Source organism: Mytilus galloprovincialis, chromosome 12, assembly GCF_965363235.1.
Source record: "Mytilus galloprovincialis chromosome 12, xbMytGall1.hap1.1, whole genome shotgun sequence".
NCBI lineage: Eukaryota > Metazoa > Mollusca > Bivalvia > Mytilida > Mytilidae > Mytilus > Mytilus galloprovincialis.
Window position 1 is genome coordinate 9,712,547 of NC_134849.1, and position 19,876 is coordinate 9,732,422.

Below are 19,876 nucleotides of genomic sequence, written 5' to 3' on the forward strand. Positions count from 1 at the left end.
CAAATTACCTACAAGTAATGACTTTTCTTAGAAGCTAGTCGTCTCTTAGCAGATGCAATTGAAAGTGTTTGCAAAATTATAAAAGGCTAATGCATTGGCTTTTTTTAATTAACCAATGTTTTATGTGATAATGTATCAACACTGATGGCTACCCTCCACAAAGAGTTGACAAACATCCTTACTATTGATGACGTCTCTCATCAAATCGTCTAGGATGATTAAACCTCGATATCTAGAGTCAATGAATGAGTCAAATTTTCAGGTAAACCTTGAACAAATAAAATGTTTTTGATTGGTTTGTTGCAGTTCATTCAATAATGGCTGCCACCGTTTATATCACCAGATAATCCTCTCAGGTGATGGTTTTATCATATTCCGTGCTCGCTTCAATAATGATTTCATCCAAAACGTCTTACCTGAACCAGTAGGTCCAGCCAACATCATAGTGAATGGATGATGTAATACCACATTCTGTGGCGGCGGCGGCGGTGTTGGCGGCGACGGAGGTTGCGGCGGCGGTGGATATGCATCATTGGTCTGCGTATATGGTTGACTGATTCTGTGTTTGTTTCTTAGGTGTCGCAACATGACGTCTTTTCTCGAAAATTCTGAACCACAATCTGGACAAGTATTCGACATCTTTGAGAGTTCTTAAAACACGTCCACTTCCTTCGAATGACAGACGTAAAGTGATTAAAATATTGACATATAAATAAAGGCAACAGTTATACACCGCTGTTCGAAATTCATAAATCGATAGAGAAAAAACAAATCCGGGTTACAAACTAAAACTGAGGAAAACGTATCAAATATAAGAGAACTACGAACCAACAAAAACATAACACTGAAGTGCAACACACACATAAACGAACTATAATGTAACAATGGCCTTTTTCCTGACTTGGTACAGGGCATTTTATGAAAAAATGGTGGGTTGAACCTGGTTTTGTGGCATAGAAAACCTCCCACTTTAATGGCAGTGTTAATTATAACATTGAAATGACAACATTACACGACAGGGTTACAATTAATAAACAGATAAATGGGAGAAAATATAGGACAGAGAAACAAACGAATAATGGCCATCAAAAGGTAACAGGTTAAAGAACATTTTTATACGCCAGACGCGCGCTACGACAACAAAAAACTATGCTCAGATGTAAAAAGTTTGAAAGCCCTAACAACTACAAAGTTAAAGATCGCCGAGGACCAAAAGTTTCAAAAAATTGTGAGGCCAGGGTTATCCGCCTGGGACAAAAACATCATTATAATCAAGAATAACATATGAATAATACATAGTTTTGCCAACAGTAAATTTTATAAAATGACTATATAATAGATATACATGATTAAACTGAAGTGGTGACTATAGAATTAAAAAGGAATACATTACAAAATCACAGCCCTGTTAGCTATAGTCAATGCAACGCCCAAGGTGACGTCACATTTAAATTTCTAAAACGTGTTCCGAAAATAAGAAAGAATTTGGATGAAATTCAAGATTAGATTTGTATGACTTATCTATCTATCTTATAGTAATAACAGTGAAAATTATAATACTTAAGTTTGTAATATTTAATAGTAGAAGTAATTAGATAATTAATTGTTTTATCTAGCTTAGTGGGTGTTTCTTCTGATCAAACTGCAAATCAAATATATCGTGAAAATTTCGTTGATCAAAAATTAAATCTACCTAATGAACTGGATGAGTAGTTGTCCCCAACCCAACACACGAATACAACAGAAAAATATTTACGATTTACAACTACAAACGTTAAGACATTTGACAAAATCCGATGACAACAACAAACACAACACCAAAACCCAACAAATTAATTTGAGATGGAAAAGTACCGTGCCACGTCTTAAAGCCATACGAATTCACACTCAGCAATACAGTCACAATCAGGAATAAGTCACGTTCGGTAACAAAAAAAATCAAACGAAGTAATGACAAACGACAATCTAACACGTGGTAAAAATGTCTATAGCTATTTTGGACAAAGATACATCGTATGGATAAAAAAAATCGTGATGGTGTCCGTAAAATTTACGGAGAGTCATTTTTAATCTGTCCTCCTCATAACTTTGTTGGAGCAGTTTCTGCGTTAGGAGCACACTCCTGTATATGAAGTCCGTATAGTGTGAACATGCACGAGAATAACGTATTGATTGAGATTTGTAAACACCATACGAAGGGGCAGGTGGTATGTTGCTGCTGAGAAATGGGAAATTGATAATAATTATTGGGAAGTTGAAATCGTCCCGGTTATCATAGATTTTCGTGTGAAGTCATCCATCTATGTCAATATGGTATGAAGCAGTCCTTCTAGTATCAGTAGTATCCTTAATTTCAAGTTCACTGGGATATCTGCGATGCAAGTATTGGCTGAAATATGGGTTATTCAGTGATAGGCCATCATCAATATATCGGAAAGTGAAATTAAAGAATTTCGCAATGTGCTTTTTCTGTTTGTCTTTTAGAAGGGTTTGATTGAATTATGCTTCATACGAGTACAAAAACAAATCGGCTAGTAGAGGTGCACAATTATTACCCATTGGAATACCGATTGTCTGTTGAAATTTGAATATCATAATTATATTCTCCAATGACCATAAGTTAAACTTTGTATCCCATCATCTAGTAAGTATATTTTGTCATCATAATGGGATAAGCCAAGTTTGGTGATGCATATATTATATAACTTGTGGTCGTATGAACGGATCTGTGTCATGGTAGACATGTGGATCTCTTTATTGACTAAACATTGTTTATAATGTTCGTGTCGTGTGTCATGTTAAATCACACTCTTCTTTATACCCTTTGCTGTCTTCTTTTCGAAGAGTGTTTCATCCTCATACATCAATGAGTACATTTTTGACTTAAGACCAACAAATTCTTGTATGGGAATACCATGTGTTTCGTCCTTCAAACAAGTGTTTGTCCTCCATCATATATTGATATATATCATCAGTGTTGATGTTGTAGCATAGCAAGTCGGTGTCCGTAAAAAAGAGTGTTGCTCTAGATCCATATTTATCCTTCATGTAATCATAATGGAAATCGTACATAAGTGTCTTTGACAAATCGAGTATAGTAAATCCCACGTAGACGGGTCTGTTTAAGTATTATCGTTGTTTCAACATGTGAACAGCCACCAAGTCGTCGTTGAATATTTTGAATACATGAAATGTTGGTTTGCTGATTAATTTTCTGGCCTTTGAGTGGTCATTCAAAAGTTTTTATCTGTTCTCTTCCTTAAATTTTGCATCGTCTTTCCAAAGACTGTATTATTCATGAGTTTGAAAAAAGTCCTTCTCGAACTCATAATGTGCAAGCTTTCTCTTCTCTGTATTGAAATAAATATATTACTTTAACCGGGGTCGTTGTTCAAATGTCATGACTCTATGGATCTTTGTTAGTCTCATTCCAAGTGATAAGTAGAGTTTTAAATTTCTGTAATGTACCACGTATTTTTCCTTTGGATGTAAATATGGTATCTATTTTTCTGTCGATGTTCAGTTTAAGTTTAAATCGTCCAATAACTTTTCAGCATAGGGCGATAACATATCATTTGTAACCTTTAATTTTTCTGGAGCGAATGGATATTCGTGTAGTTCCCTAGGATATTCTAATTCAACTTCTAATATAAAACCATTTTTACTGTCATCTTCAACGTCACTTATGTTTAGGTTCGCCTGCGTGACAGTCAGTGCGTTAACCCACTGAGCCAAAGATTCGATTTCCTAGCCTGGCTTTATATACCTGTACAAATGAGGGGAAGCTACCCCGCTACACTATTCCCCCATATTTGGCCCAAAAATGACTGCAAATTTAAAAGTTATCATACATATTCTAAAACAACTGAAAACTTGACTAAGGTACAAGATATTCAGAAAAATAAAACAAATATGACATTGAACAAGTTACCATGGCAACAAATCATGACTAAATTTGCATATTTTGTAAAATTCCATGATTTTCCTTGTTTTTCATCAAATTTTATGTATAATTTAGATTGAAAAAGTATGTGTGCACCCAAGAAACAATTTTATATTTGTTGAGATTATGTCAATAGTTATAGTAAAGCATCTGTTAAATTATTTTGTTGTTTCTTGGCTGCGCGCGATGTTTCCACAACGGAAATAAGGATAGAAAACTACATAAATTCTGTATTTTTCATCGTTTTTGTGAAAACATTACATATCATGACGTAATTGTGACGTCATCAGATAAAAAATCTTTATGTTTATCATTTATATTTCTTGACCCTGTGCATTTCTAGACATTCTGTGTCAATTTGAAATTATTATCAATCGTTTTATTTTCTTGGGCCAAAACCATGCCTTAATGCCCCTTCTCCTTTATATCGTCACCACCGGGATTCGAACCCCGGTCGCCTGCGTGACAGTCAGTGCGTTAACCCACTGAGCCAAAGATTCGATTCCCTAGCCTGGCTTTATATGTTCTACCTGTACAAATGAGGGGAAGCTACCCCGCTACACTATTCCCCCACCACAAGAGTCATCGTATCTTTATATATGACTCTAATCACCACAAACCCTGGCTATACTCCAGATAACCATCGTGGATTTTTTAGTCGGGCGCAAAATGTAACCGGAGAGCATGTAAATATCTATTCTACAAATTTATATCGTCACCACTGGGATTCGAACCACGGGTGCCTGCGTGACAGTCAGTGCGTTAATCCACTGAGCCAAAGAATCGATTCCCTAGCTCAGTTGATTAAGACTGGCTTTATATGCTCTACCTGTACTAATGAGGGGAAGCAACCCCGCTACACTACAAAAACAAACACCAACATACATAGAAACGGACTATTCGATAACATCTGCCATAATCCTAACTTCGTAAATGACATTTCAAGAACAAATTGTGTGTTTAACCTGGTTATATGGCTATCCAAACCTCCCACCTATATATGACAATGTTTAAAGTACCGCTAAAATGATAACATAACCTGACAGGAATACAGTGAAAATAAATGCAAGAACACTGAAGACAGAGAAATACATAAACACATAATATAATATTACATTTAAACGTTTAATACACAGAATAACAACGAACACCTAAAACTAATTTACGTCAGTACACAAGTGAAGCACAATTTCCTCATAAATAAGAATAATTTTATAACAATGATTGATATTTGAATGCCATTAAATGAAGAATAATAATACACATGATAAAGTTATAGCTAGAGCTCTATAAAACACATATGTTAGTAAGAAAAACACTAAAATATAAATACTATTCTAATATGACGTGCTTCATAAGCTTTGTAAAGAAACCATACTTTATTATCCAATAAAATTAGTTTACACATGCGTATATTGACTACGACAGAAAAATGAATTTTATCAAATTGGTATACGCATTTAATGTATTTTATTAACATAGGACACTTTCAAACACTAAAATGATACACATTTTGTTACTTATACTTTCACAATGACAACAATGTGTTACAATTCGAAATTGACATATTTGACCTAGATACCGCAACGTTCATGTTGGCTGTTCTAACTTCAAAACCCCTCCCTCTGAAAAACACGTTTCATCTATCCTGTTAAAAGACATGTATATAATTAGTTCATTGAAACATATGATCTGACGATAAAATATAAAATAAAGTATAGGTTAATTATAACTGTTGTACTGAAATGACAAAATTGTTTCATATTTATGATAAAATGTATTGACCCTAGCAGGGAATCGAACCCCATTCTCCTATAAAAAAAAAATAGGCGTAATTACCAATATACCACCAAGGTTTCCAATCCATTTTACAAATGCAACAAGATTGTCACTCAGTATTAATTTTAATCATCATGTAATACAGCATTTGAAATCGTCAGATGCACAAAGGCGTGCCCTTTCATCAACTTTACAGGGTGTAGCTACCGCAAGTATAGTCAAAATAATTATGACGTCTGGCAAGGCAATTTTTTTTTCTGGGACGCCGTAATTATTTGGACTACTGCAAGTATAAATGAATCTCTGTCAAAGGGCCCCTCCTGCCAAGTCTCGAATGTCAGCACAACTTTATCGAGGAATCCTCTATCGTTGAATTATAACTTTTCTGTTATATTGTGACACAAATATTGTTAAAGTTAATTTCTGTTTCAATTTTGAATTTTAGAAATACAAGTTTGCGATATTAAACTGGTTTGAACTAGTTGGATAAAAATCGACAGGGAGGCTGATGGAAGAGCCTACACAAATACTTATACACAGCGAACATAGAAATTACCGTAATTGTCCCAATCAGAATCGAAATAATTGATGCCAGCTATACTTTATTTTAGTTGTAGCTATCGCTCTGGCAAAAATAATCACGAATATAATGCCTACCCATCAAATATTTCTTAAATAACGTATGAGATTTGAACATTGGGAAACCACTGGTTTTTATAATTGTCCAGGTAAATCCAGTTGCATAATGTTGATTGCTCAAAACTTAACAGAAAATTGGAATAATATACTAAGACATTGTTAAACGTGTAATGAATAAGATTTCACCAAAAAAAAAACATTTATTTCAGATAATTATCGACGTCTAAGCTATTCAGAACACTTATGATCTGGTATCTTAGTGGAAGATATTAGCAGGCAAAATCGAGGGAATTGTGCAAATGATGATACAAGCATGAAAATTACCACAAAGCATCATTAGTATATACTTTATAAGAAACAACTGCTGGCCAGTAAAAAAATATTTTTTTCAAGATGGCCACGGCCTTTTTCTAAAATGGCTGTTTTTTTCAGTTTGAAATTACTGATTTTTTCTGGTTAATTTTTCTTTTACTTTCTTTTAGTAAAACACAATTATCAGGTTTGGTAGCTATCTTCCTCACATAGGAAGTATTTACTAGAAATGAATTTTTGACATATCCAGGGTTTGCGCATGCGCGAAAATGTAACAAAATTAATTCAAAAACAATTTAACTATTCACTATGTATACTAGTCAACAAAAGAAACGATACACGACTTTGAAATAAAATTTATCAAAAAGTATTAAATATAAAACAAAATGAGATTCACTATTTTAAAAAGCTTTCATTTGCAATGTATGCACATGTGATAATGAAAATCAAAACTTGTCGGAAGTATCTAAATTTCGTGTAAACGACCATAGGGTGCACATTAGTTTTGCGGGATGTTGAATAAAAATCGACACATAATTTTCTAAGTACTAAATTGAATTTCAAATTTGTTTAAAAATATTCCATATGCTAATCAAGTCATGTTCATGTTGTAACTAATGGGTTGAAATATTGTTTTTTCAAATTTTTGGAAAAAAAGTGTTTTTTGAAATCTCAAAAAATGCAAAAAAAAAATTTTTTTATTTTCGTCTCAAATCAATGCTTTAGATATGAAAACAACACACAGTAAATTTGGAACCTTTCGGATTAGTTTTAAGATTGTAATCGCTCTTTGAATATCACTTTACACATACTGTCTATGGTAAATCAGTTAATAATGTATACATTTTAACGATTTCTCGTGGGACCGAACTTTGCTTAACAAATAAACGAAGAAACTGTATGATTTTTAAAAACATTTTGATGGCAAACATTGTCTTAACCTTTAAATGAGAGGTTGGCATCATTAGTTGGAACATCTGTTTTTAAAATTGTCGTTTATGTAAATTTTGTAAAAAAAAAATAAAAAATCGGGAAAAAACGTCACGAAAGCAAAAAAAATTTTTTTTTTAAACGGATTTATATTTCTATAATGATTAAGTATTGCTACCTTCAATATTGGTCCAAAGAACGGAAAACTTTATCTTTAATTTGAAAAAAAGTCTTGTATCGTTTCTTTTGTTGACTAGTATATTTAGTGTTTTGGGATTTTCAATGATATTATGAATTGGTTTGATAACATTTTTCAAGGTTATCATACACATGATTTAACAATTTTGCGTATGTGCAAACTATTGATAGACATACAGAGCGATTTGTATGCACTAAAAGAACACAATGGTATAAATCGTAGTTCATCTCATTACTCTAAAAATCGAGGCTCTTCTAGAGCTGTTCAAGTAAGTGTGACTTCTATGATGCCACTGTTTAAAAACACGCCCATTCAGTTGAATTGATCAGGTATTCGATAAATAAGGCGGAAAATGTGGTTAATACGGGAGAAACATTAATAGTAACTGCAGATCAGCCACTTTTGGTAATGGCTATTCAGTGGAAATAGCCTGATTTGTACGGAGAAGATAAGAGTATCGCCATGTGAGGAGGATTGGACATTGAAATGAATTGTTATAAAATTCTGGGTGATATATTACGTGAATGTGGATGGATATGTGTCCTCACTAAAACCAATATTGCAACACCTAGAATTGCAGATTTTTTTTTTTGTATCTTCTAATTGACCTAGGACTAGAATGCTCATCAGATAATTGCATGCGTTTTGCTTGAATTGTATATATCAGATCAAAAAGAACAACTTCCTATTATGTCCTTAAAATGAAACTGTAAACGTCTTTGTCAAAAACAAAGCTAGAGAACCTTAAAAGCGATTGCGATATCTTTTCTAGACTTTTATTTCTTGTCACAGTAGACAAATTGAATTGGAATATTTCTTTATCCATAACAAACAAACTGTTCCTCCGTTTTTGTCTCAGGATGTCGCTTTAAACAGTGGTATTAAATCGGTGCAAATAGGTATACTTGAAACATTCTGTGATTTGCTGATCCAAATTCTATCGCTTTTATCGTTGGTGGGGCATCAATGGTTAATTCCAGGCCATCTTGTTTGGAAAAAATAGTTGATGAATTTGCAACTGATGTCATACTTCCTTACATAAAATCTTGCATCGATAAGTATTGAAGAGTAGACATTGTATTTGATGTTTTCTAAATGAATAATTTAAAGGCTAACTGTGACAACACAATGGCAAGGTTATTGTGCTAGACGGAAATGAGTTGGTTCTGGTAGAACACCAGGGGTTTGGAGCAGTTTTCTTAGTGAAGATGACAACGAAACAAAATTTCAAGTTTCTTGCCGACATAATTTCTTCTTTAAAGACTAATAAAGATGTGTATTTTACTCATGGTGATGTTCTTTGCAATTCCAATAAGGATACTTTCCAGCTACCCCCTTGTAATCAGGGAGAAGCAGATACACGAATGTTTGTCCATGTAAGGCATGATTATGAAAATTGTTGTAAAACGGTAATTTTAGGTAGCACTGACACAGATATAGGTAGTATTAAGAATTGCAGCACTCCCAAAATATATTGCAACAAACTTTGGATAGGTTTTGGCAGGAATGAAAACTTTTGATGGCTTCCTGTACGTGACATATTAAATGCGTGTGTTCCTCGTGTAGCTACTCTTTCTTTCGGTGGATGTGCCACTTTGTCGGATTTTCGTGGGAAAGGGAAGAGGTCAGTTTGGATGACATGGGAAGTATGCAAGATGTAGAGGACGTTTTTTTTTTTCCCTGCTGAAGTATAAAGACACATACATGGACATCATAGAAGCCTTTGTTTGCATCATGTATGACAGAACAACATCAACATTTGCTGTTAACGAAGCACGATGTAAATTGTTAGCAAAGAATCAGCGGCATTGTGATCCAGTTCTGCCTATAAGAGGTTTTTTTCCGGAGCACATCCAAAGAGAAGCATATCAAGGAGGACAAGTTTGGGCTCCCCCTGATTTATGTATTCGACAGGTACATGTACCAAGTCATGAACACTGGAGTTGGATGAAAGAAAAAAATCGATGACAGTTGGAAACCAAAATGGACTTCTTTGGCTGTCGTAGCATCCACCTGTCAGCAACTTTTTTTGAAATGCGGAGGCAAAAAATCCAGCTGTGTTGGTAACTGTAAATGCTACCGTTCTGGCCTTCCTTGTACGGATTTTTGTATTGGCAACTGTCAGATAATTATTAGATATGCAACCTGTCTTTGTAACCAAACTAGGCATTTAAACTAACAAAGAATGTAGTATCACTTGTTAAGTTGATCGAAATCATAAAAAAAATACATTTTCAAAATTTGTGTCGCCATTTTGGAACCGGAAGTCACTCTTTTTCTTCATTTATGCGTTGTTTTGTAGTACTTTAGGAACTGTTATTTACGTTTTTATTAAAACTTACATTGGATTTTACCTATAAAACAGCTTTCAAGGATTTAAGAAATGTAGGGAATTGGATATGACGCCATTTGCAAAATGACCGGTGGCCATCTTGAAAGAATGGAAATTTTAGATGGCCAGCAGCTGATTTTTTTTTTAAGTATCATTTAGTCAACCTTTATACCAAATTTCATGCTTGTATCACGATTTGCACAATTATTTCCATAATATCTCCCACTATCTATATCATACATGTAGGTATCATTTGTCATAACCTCAAGTTAGTATTAATGTGAAATTATCTTACAGTCTCCGAAATATATTTCTCATGAAGTAAAGTATTTAGTTTTCCATGTTGAGTCTTCTTTACTATTATTTGTCTGTATTTTTCTTGTTATAGCCATGACATTGTCAGTTTCTTTTCGATCTATGAGTTTGAATGTCCCTCTGGTATCTTTCGCTCCTCTTTTAATCATGTTAATAGGAGTTGGTGATTTTATTTTTCAATTGGTTGGAGGCAAACAATCATTATATTATTCGTTTACCCACAGAAAAACTAAAAAAAAAAAATCAAAATACTTTCATTTAAAATAGTCAATTTAGATAAGTATGAAAAGATGGACGAAGATACCAGAGGGACAGTCAAACTCATAAATCGAAAATAAACTGACAACGCCATGGCTAAAAATGAAACAAAACAAACAGACAAACAATAGTACACATGACACAACATACAAAACTAAGGAATAAGCAACACGAATCCCACCAAAAACTGGGGGTGTTCTCATATGCTCCGGAAGGGTAGGCAGAGCCTGAGCCACATGTGGCACCGATCGTGTTGCTCATGTTATAAAAAATCCGGTAAATAGTCTAATTCGGTAGGTCACATTCATGAAAGGGAAGGGAATTGTAGCTACGACGTAAGGAACATATCCGATATCATATGTGAAACGGTTATTCCATAACGGTCAACCAACTGAAGATGGCGTCCGTAAAATTTACGAAGGAACGATTTAAACTTCACCATTTGGAACTCTTTGATTAAAAGCTTCCTTGTGAGCTACAACCTTCTTTCAAGAAAATCATGATAGGAAATACAAGCACGGGAATATCGTATCAATTGGAAGATATATACCCCGTATGCAGGTGCTGCTGGAATGTTGCTACTTAGAAATGGAAAGTTCACAATTGGAAAGCTGAAATCATCTCTTTTGACGTAAAGTTTTGTTTTCAATCGACCCTCAGTTAATGTCATTTTTTAAAAAGCTAGAATTTGGTGATTTTGAATTAAAAATGTATTTAACTATGTTTTTGGGGCTTTACATCAGAAGTTACAGTCATGTTGTCATCATTAAAGAGTTCGTAAAATGTTGAATACATCGACAATGATGTTATACAGGATTATTGCTCTTCTACAAGGGGATTGTGACAATTCTATATATCCATAGCAGATAATAAAGATAATATATAAAATGATTGAGAAGAAATACTTCGTTAGTCCCCGATGGTATCACCACCCAAGTAGGCAGTTCCGAAACTGGCATGAAAATACGGACTTTGCAGTATAAACAAAATGCTGAAACATTAAGGAATGTACATGCCTCATGCAATGCTCTGATTCCTTGTCCCCCTATTTCAAAGTTTTGGGCCTTGTGCTTCACTGAAGAGACATTTATTGTCGAAATGCGCGTCTGGTGCAGAACAATTAGTATCGTTAATGTTATTAGCAAAGACAACAGAATGATGTTATTGATGATTGGCTCCACTTTCCATATTATTCCTTTAACCTGGTCATTCATCCAAAGCTTAGTTTTGCCAATTTGAAATGAATGCCTACTTCACTACAACCAGGCATCAAATCATACAAAAAAAATTGTGAATTTTGCCAGAAATAAAATAAAATCAAAGCGCTGTAAGCACTGTAGGCAGTTAACCAAAAACCAAGGCAAACACAATTAGTGTGAAAATTGCTTCAAATTTTTTTTAAAGATTTAAAAGAACAAACATTAATCATTCATATATAATTGTACATTTATGTTCATTTAATGAATTAATCATTAAGGCAAATAATTCATATTTTATCAAGGTTTTCAATAGCAACGTATACATCAAGTATATTTTTTTTCGTGGTCATGAGTCTTGAGTCAGCAGTGGTACAAATTCGCAATGATTGCAGTTCTTCTAGTTGATCGTAATTTTTCGTATTAGTTGACTGTTAGTAGTTCAAGTTGACTTTAGTACGAGCTTGTAAAAGTATGAATGGACTTGCTTCCCTGGAAAGAAAACTTAGTTTGTGTTCTACAGTACAAAAGTTATGAGACACAAATCAGACAAATGTTTACTACTACAGGGATCAATGGTGAGGTCTGACTGACCTGTCCATAGTAAATGTAAATGACTCCCACCTTCACCCCAAGTCCATGATGTCTAAGTATGGAATAAAATGACAGGTGTTAGGTCTAGCAAAGTGATATGAATGTGTGACTCCTATGATATTGACCTTGTATGTCATTCAATCTTTTTGAAATGACAAACAGGAATAAATATGGTTTAGGAGTTGGTATCTCAATCTTTTACAAGTTCTCAAAACACACACAAGAGGGTGTGGGGTGACCCTAGGGACTACCCCTATTTTTCATTTTGATTTTTTATATTGTGCCATACATGAATATATATGGTTTAGGGGTGGGGATCTCGACCATTATCAAGTTTTCAAACAGGAGGGGGTGGGGACCCCAGTGACTTCCCCTATACTTCATTTGATTTTTTATATTGTCCAATACATGAATAAATATGGTTGAAGGGTGGGGATCTCGACTGTTTCCAAGTTCTAAGGCAGGAGGTGGTGAGTGACCCTAGGGACTTCACCTATATTTCATTTGATTAGTTATATAGTCCCGTACATGAATGTCTTTGGTTGAGAAGTGGGGATCTCATCCGTTTCAAAGTTATCAAACAGGAGGGATAGAGTGCCCCAAAGGACTCCACATACATATCATATGATTTGCTTACATTCAGGTATCATATAATCTAGTTGCATTATATGTGTAAAATAAGAAACTTCCAGCTATTTTAACTGACCCATCAAAATTGAGAAAAAAAATACCCATTAAAATTGCAGTAAAATGTTTACACTTTAAAAGCATCAAACTTGCTTTACCAATATTTATTACTGATTAAGAAAATTTATACTGTCACCAGGACCATATATATTGTTAGATATACTGTTCCCAGCTGTCACAAAGACTGACAATGTATTGGATTTTGACATTAAAATTTGTCAAAAAGTAATTTTGAGTTTCAGTACAAGATATTTTCTGTTTTTTCATTTTTTTTACATATATATATCTTTTGGTTTTCAATTCAAGTCTTTATATTTATTTACCATGCAAAGATGTATTTTGTCATCTGTCTGATATTTTTTTAAAGTTGATCGCCAAAACCCGGAGTTACCCATATCCGCTTCCGGAATCGGATCCGATATTGTAATTTTCTTCTCATGTCAGCCATTGTCTTGTCTTATCTTGACTTGTATGAATATCCTGCCTTTGAAAGGCATACCTCTGGTTTCAGAGTAGAATAAATAAATTGGTGTATATAACACCCACAAATGTTTCTCCCAATTTTCAAAATCTAAAACAGAATAATTAAGATTTTAAATATTCACGCCTTTGACTGAGTTGTTGCAAGTAACCCTTTCTTTTTATTCGTCGGTAATGTTAATAATAGTGTGTTTCGTCTAATATGCAACGCAAAGCAAAGTTTTCTACTAATGTACTCTACAAGATGAAGAAAGTCAGCACATCCACATTTACATTGACACTTACAGAGCAAGGCACTAGCATCCAATATTAGTTGTGTACTAATCTCTAGCTTTTCTAATGATCTACACTTAACGCAGAGCTCGCTATTATTGAGAATGTGTGAAAGTTCAAACATGTGATGATTTCTAGCAGAAGTTAAAGCAGGACATGAATGAATGAAATGATATAATGTTTCAGAGTCCACCTCACACAAAAGATATGTTGGGTCGATGTCAATCTGGTTAAAAGCTGTCCTGTTACATTGGAGAATATATGTACCAGTAAGGAGTCGTAGTTTGATGGGGAGACGTTGGATGTCTTTTGCAGAAGTCTGGATACTTGCCAGAGCATTGTGAAGATGACCAGTATTATAATTAGCTGTAAAGATATATGAAATACTCTTGTAGTAGACAGATATGGTCACCACATGATCAACCCAGTATGTGTCAATCGCTTTCCTGATAAGGTTCTTCCATTTTAATTTCGAGGGTTGTTCATCTAAAATGTTGCAAATTGATGGTAGGCTGTCTTTAATTAATAAAGATCTAATTTTTGTGAACCAACTGTCCTTTACAGCAGTTGAGATAAGAATTTTTCTTTCTTCAACTTGTCTTTCTATAGAGTTTTCCTGTCTTGAAATGTTTGTAAAGGTTCCTAAGGCTAGTTTATGCATTTGACTGATTACTGGAGTGGTACCCGACAGTATATATACGGCCATGTCCGTTGTGTTATTGGGGATAGCTAAAATTTGTTTGATACTTTTCCGATAGAAGACTTCAATTGGTTCCAGTTGAGTAGAATTTGGTAATAGTATTTCTAGGCCATAAATGAATACTGATAACACGTAAACTTGGAATAATTGCAGGCATGCTACGGGATTAAGACCATTCTTGCCATGCATGCCTGTTCCCATCAGGCTGTACATTGTTCTCCTTGCTTTGTTGATGTTTTCCTGGACATGGATTGGAATGGTTTGTCGCGGGTTACTACTATGGTTAATTCCTAAATGTACAGCTGCTTCAACATTTTGAATAGGTGTATCATTTAATATGAAATTAAAATTATCCCCTATTTTTGGTTTCCCAGTTTTAATAATTTTACATTTTGTAGGCTGTAATGAATACTTCTACTGTTGACTGTAATTCTCCACGGTTGACAAAAGGGTTTGCATATTGGTAGGGTCATTCACTACCAGAGTTACATCATCTGCACAGGTTGGTATAGGACAGTGAATGTGTCCAATATATGATCCCAGTGCACTGTCCTCTACTTGGTTAAGAACATCATTTATATAAAGTTTATATAACTCTGTGCTTAATATTCCTCCCTGCCTAACTCCCTGCTTAATATCGAAGGGTTTAGAATTTTACCAATAACAGGGAGGACTGTGATTCCTCTGTAGTTTTTCGGATCAGTTGGCAAACGTTTCTTTTTGAAAATTTGTGATAAAATTCCCATCTTGATGTAATCTGGGATAACGCATGATATACAAATGTTGTTGATTATTTTTGTCAATGCACCAGTCAGGTCTGGTCCACCATGGATGAAATGTTCTGCAGTTATTTAAGAAATGTCCGGTGATTTGTTTATTTAATTTGTTAATAGCATTCTGGACCTCTAAAACTGAAAAGGAAATTGGGATTGCGTCGTCAAGAAAGGATTCCATGATGACATCAATGTCTGCCTCCCTGTTGGTATGGTCAGCCTCAGGAGTAGCAGCAGGAGTAGCCAGGTTAGCAAAATGTTCATTCCTCATTAACTTATAAAATGATTTGGTGTCTCCGGACCGTGTATTCATAATTTCGGCATACTTGTCATCCCTCTGTCTAGCTATTTCATGTCGTCTTTCTTTACGAAGTTCAGATCTAGAATTTTTTCTAAGAGTTGCACTTTTACCAGATTTCGGTTTACCATCTTCTTTCCAATCAAATAAGGCTTTTTTGTTGTTTAACAGTGCAAGAGCTATCTCATCGTTCCAGATGTGAGTATTTATTTGTTTATGAGGTTTGGACTTTTTTGAGAAAAAAATTCTTGGACTACAGTTAAAGCATGGATGAGATCTTTGACGTCAATAATGTTTTCTTTGGCTTCCAGCTCATTAATTTTATTTGTAATTTCTGTTTGATACTTTTCCAGGTCTATTTTAGACCAATTTACTTTTGATGGATACTTATTCTTCTCTACTTTCTTTATTTTTGATTCAAAGTGGCATTGTATAGTAGTATGAATGGGGTGGTGATCTGAGGTATTTGAAGGCAACATATCTAGGCGTTTTGTGAGATTTAGATCTGGATCTATTTCATTGCTCCTGAAGATATAGTCAATTGTGGAGACTTCTTGGCCATTCGGATGTATAAAGGTAACATCAGTCTCATTGAAGGTAAGATTTGTCTCTTGGAGAAAATTCTTCAGGGCAGCCTGCCTTTCTGACAATTTTATATTTTGGGAACTGCTAGATATATCACAATTCCAGTCACCACACAAGACAAATTGATATTTTGGGGAGTACTTATTAATTATTTCTCTTAATTGGTCAAATATATCATTGAACTCAGAGCTAACATACTTGGAACCCCTGCATGGCATGTATACATACACACATTAATAAGATGTACGGTTTAGGCGACACATTTACTTTGACACAGACGATTCTCTCACTGCCCTCCTCAAGTCTCTCTATTAAATGCTTGATGTCTTCTCTCCAGAGTATGGCAACTCCACCGCATCCACGTGGTCGCTGAGTTGGTCCGATGGGGTTGAGCTCATCTACTGATTTAGCTGTACAATCACACTCTGGAAACAATTCATCAAGGCTATTTTTCTCAAAATTAAAAAGCCAGTGTTCTTGTAAACAAACGATTTGAGAATTTTCTTTAAATAAGATATCTTTAATACAGTCCATGCTATTACGCACATTTTTACAGTTGAAAGAAACAATGTCAAATGCTTGTAGTGGTTCAAGGTCTATCCTTGGTCCTTTTGAGGCTTTGTTACCCCTAAAAAATGCTCCTCCTGGTTATCATTTCATGTTACTAACAAAGTTCACAGGAGGGATGGATACCACAGGCTGATCTGACACTGATTTCAATCCCTGGCTATTCTCTAAATCTTCTGAAGTGATTTGATCATAATGTATGATTTTGTCTTCAATATCTACCGTTGTATAATCCAAATCTTGTGAAACCACACTAGAATGTCCAGCATCATTTGGAGATTGTGGATCAATTGGAGGGTTGTTAGAGAGGATAGAGCTTAGTTGAAGAGGGAAGCCTGTTACCAAATTTTTCATTGAGCTTTTGTTGAATTCCATTGCTGGTGTTATCTGTTCGTGCCTTGTTTCCAGATCAGACTGTGTGGCAGACTTTGGTTGCGTTTTCATGTAACCGGGTGGTGGTAAATTCCATGGATAGGTCTTACTATTGTGGTTATGCATATGTGGCATGTTCACGTTTTGACATAATTGTCCCCGTTGGTGCGACTCATTAATTGATACATTAGGTGTCAGCTATCCAATTCCCATATGCATATCGGGTTTACGATTATGGTACCCATATACCTGTGGATTAGGTATTTTATTAGAGTAACTACCAGTATCAGCATTAGAACTTGGTGTATGGTTATGGCCCCCATTTCCATGTGGACTTGTTACATGCATATAGTTCTGGTACTTTGGATTTGGGATAAGGTTCTGGTATCCATTTACTTGAAGACCTGGGACATGATTCTGGTATCCATTTGCCTGAGGAGCAGGTTTATGGTTTTGGTACCCATTTACATGGGGATTTGGTGTATGACTCTGATACTCATTCATGTGTTGTCCAGGTATAAAGTTCTGATACCCATGATATTGATGATTACCAGTACTTTGAGGAGATGGCCAATGTTGTTTTGACAAATCTAGTCTTTGCTTTAGGGAGTTGAATTCAAGATCAGAAACTCTTCTATTAAGGTTATAGATGTTTTCCATACTTTGTATTTTGGATGGCAGGTGTTGAGTTCCAATGTGCATTGGAAAACCTTCTACAATATGCTCTGTATGGCGTTTCAGCATGTCTGAGATTGGAGGATCTCTATTTGTAGCATTTGTTGGTGTACTGTCTACATTTCCAGCTACTTTAATTCTAAGAATTCTATTGCTATTCTCTAGTTCTTTAATCTTAGCTTCTTATTTCATGATATATGCTTGAAGTTTAGCATTTTCACTTGAATTTTGTGAGTTTGTGGCACTTTGTTGTTTTAACTCCTCTTCCTATTTCTTCAATCGGAGCTCCGTTTGTCTTAGCTCTTTTTCCTTTAGATTTGAATTTATTCCCCTGTTTTGGTTTGTTTTACTGGCAATTTTTCTAATGATATAATATCAGTGGCTTTGGGTATTGTTTTAGATGGGTTAATTATTACCGGTTCTATATTTCTACTCTGGTTTTGATTATCAGAGTTGATTGATGGATTTGCGTTTTCAATCATATTTTCAAATCTAATATTAACTTCCTCAGATAGTATTGATTCCGCCAAAGTAACCGATGGGTAATTGATCTGTTGGCTCTTTTGTATAGACTGGGTTTCCCGAACACCATCTGATGTTACACTCTTGCTGCTGGTAGGAGGGGGTAGGCTGGAAGAACTGATCAAATTTGATGACACATTACCTTGTCTTTTTATTAATATTGAACATACATATGGGACATTAGGAGATTGCACAAGTGTGTGTATTTGTTCCTTATTGAGCTTCTCACACTTGAAGTGGATCCAGTGGTTTCTAACAGAGCATTCAATACATTTACTCAGACACTTTCTGTTACATTTTGGGCAGATATCAACATTGGTACTACCTGCTTTTATTGACAGTGCTGATATGTCGGTTGTAGATGGATTACTTAAATGAGATACAGTATTATTTACAAGTTTGAGACAAGCTTCTCGAATTTTACTATTCAGCTGTTGATATGTTGATCTGTTCGACATCAGGTTTGCTATGGTTTTTAGTTCATCAATGAATAGCATATGTGAATTTCCATTCACGTCTACCCGCATTGTGGAATTGTACATGTTAATTCTGTAAAGCTGAAATTTGGAGTTTTCTTTTTTAAGAACTGACAAGGAGGTTTCAACTATTTTCCCTGTTTTATCTTTTCGTTCAAAACTCTTGACATCAACCGCTGCATGATTTAAAAATGAGCTTGAATGCATTCAGCAAAATGTAAATATGCAGAGACTTTGGTAAAAAGGTTTGCAAAGTTATGTTTTATTTCCTCTCAAGTCGGGCATGTCGAGCGTAGCTAAATTATTAATTTGAAATGGGACAATGAACATTTTAAGTCCAATGACTTGCGCTCCAGTTTCGGACATGTATATTTTAATGGGATGTATTTATTATCGTGTGTAAATAGAGGTGGTGGTTAATGTATATAAACAAACAATTTTAGTGCATTAGACAATTTAATGATATTCACACTGAAAAGTGGGTCGTCTGATATAGGCGGAACAGTACAGACTAAAGTAAAGTAAAGCTAGTAACCAAGTCGAAAGTCCGACTGCAAAAGTGGAAGGTCGCAGACCTCGGACAACCGCTAATTTGAACCCCTGCCTCCAAATTGAAAAGATTTGGCCATTTGGGAAATCAAAACTACTTGTCTTTAGAGATTTTCGGCGATTAAACATTTCATACATTGGTTCTTTGACAGCTTAGCCAAAATCTCGGGGGATAACAAACTACATAAAGATTCCTAATGTGCCCTACTTCCTATGTGCAACTTCAAATATTTTGGATAATTCGACGATCATTTAAGGTTTTTCTGGTCATATTTTTTGTTATCAAGAATTAAAAGTATGAAAAACTGTCCAATTAGTTATAAATAACATAACATCCGGCTAGATAATAACAATGGCACATATTTTAGCATTTATTGGGTAGAACACAAATCTAGGGTATGGAACAAAAAACTTGAGTCCAC